Raw genomic sequence first — 2,073 nt, 5'->3', positions numbered from 1 at the left:
ACATTTTTTGTAACTTGTTAAGAACTTTTTTCCCTCTACATCTAGCGAATTCGTTTGATTTATGAAATCATGCTAAAATTCCATAGGTCTTCCCCCTTTCAGTTAATATTATTCTGAAAGATGCTTGAATATAGTTTGCAGTTCTAGATTATCTTTTTTTTTTTTTTTGCATAAGCAAAATGTAAAAAAAGATCATATTCACTTGTGAACTCAGTGAAAATGTTAACAGTTTGAAGGCGTGGAGTATAATCACACAAGACAGCTATTTTGTTTCATTTAATTCTTTCCCTTAGGCCTCTAAATTACTTTCTGAAATTGCCTTTTTTCTTCTTATTATGTGCTAGCGACTGTAACTAATAGAGCAACAAACCTGTTACCTAACATGGTAGCTATGGAGAGCTCACAATTCATTGGCAGTATGTCTTAAATACTCCTGAATACATTTCTACCTTATGTAACGTATTCCCAAGTGTTTTCTTCCTCGCTATTTGATCTTTAACTAAGGAACTTAAAAGTTTTCAATACACAATCAACTTTAATGTTTGTATTGTAGAATAGTATTATAAGTTAAGGAAACAACACTGAGTGTATTCAGCTTTGGAAGTGTTTCCATTTTTCCTTTGATATCCCGATTTTCTTGTCTGAGTGCCTTAGAACATAATTATACACACTCTTGTCTCTGGATGCTGATGACCTTCAACAGCAGACATGCTGTTCAAAAACATGCAAGAACTTCCAGCAGGTAATGTCAGGTATCAGTGCCCATATTCAAGTTCACTGTTAAGAAACAATGTGGGGTGGAACTTGTTTCATTCAGTAGAACCATCTGCATTTCTGCATAACAGAGTTGGAAAGCAGCACAACACAGAGACCTGGGCACAGATCAGTAGTAACAGGCCAGGCCCTTGATGCTGTAAGACCCCAAAAAATCCCACCTTCAAGTTTTATGCAGAAGATTCATAATTCACTTTTGAATATATAAACATTTTTAAAGAAAAGGAGAAAAAAGAACCTTCAATTTCTGCATGTTTTTATATCTCCTGCCTTCTGCACATGCTGGGAGGTGTTTATGGATCTTGCATGGACCATGAGTCAATCTGCCATTTTTGTACTAGCATATAAAACCCTCTGAAGTTAGCCTTTACTCTCTCTCTTGGAGAGTATTTATTTTTTCCCTAATCAAGGTTGCTAGTTGTAATTGAGCAAAGAACACTGCAGTCCAATGTCTTCTGTGTTTGTGTCAATTTAAATCAAAATACCATATTTATATATGTAACAGTAACGACCCTTTGATAGTATTTTCCTAATTGCAGATGAGGTATGCAAATGGGACATGTCCAGGAGATTGGAATGTGGCCTAATGAAGTGTACACCACAAAATATATCTAGAAAATATTTATTTTTTAGTTATGTAGCAGTGAAGAGGTTTGGGAGAGTTAAACTGTTAAGAGAGAAACAAGATGACATTTTCAGTCTTCAAGAACTTCAATGAAAAGCCCAAGTGGATGCAGGGAAGACAGAGTGCATGTCTTTAAGTCACTTGGAAATGATCAGATAAGACTCAATAGGTTTCCCATTTGTTTCACATATTCTTTCTTTCAAATGAAACCATTATAATATGAATAAAAATAACTTGAGAATTTTAAGTTTCTCCTCTCATCACTGAAGACTCAAACAGCACCACCCAACTCACAAATCATATTTCCCACTGATTTTTAACATTCCATGAGGTTTGGGGAGGGAAGTACTTTTTTTCCTTTTTAAGCATATTTTATTCTGATGTTCAATATCATTTTGTGCATAGTAAGTGGGTTTTGTCCTGTTAATATTTCAGGCTTTTGTTTGGGCTGTTCAGGACTAATGCTGCAAGTAGAGGCCGGCAGAGAAACTCCAGGAAAAGCAGTGTTAGCTTAACCATGGCTGGTGAGATGAGCCATTGACCTCCAAAGACTCTCCAAAAACAACTTACAGCCATTTGGTTTTAAATGAAAAGAAGCGACAGAATGTATTTGAAAACGGAATGTGATATCAGTACAATGTTTTGGAATTGAATAAGCTTCTATTTAAAACTGC

Source organism: Manacus candei, unplaced genomic scaffold (assembly GCF_025592945.1).
Source record: "Manacus candei isolate 608988 ecotype Guabito, Panama unplaced genomic scaffold, ASM2559294v1 h1tg000159l, whole genome shotgun sequence".
Lineage (NCBI taxonomy): Eukaryota > Metazoa > Chordata > Aves > Passeriformes > Pipridae > Manacus > Manacus candei.
This window is presented reverse-complemented; position numbering follows the sequence as displayed.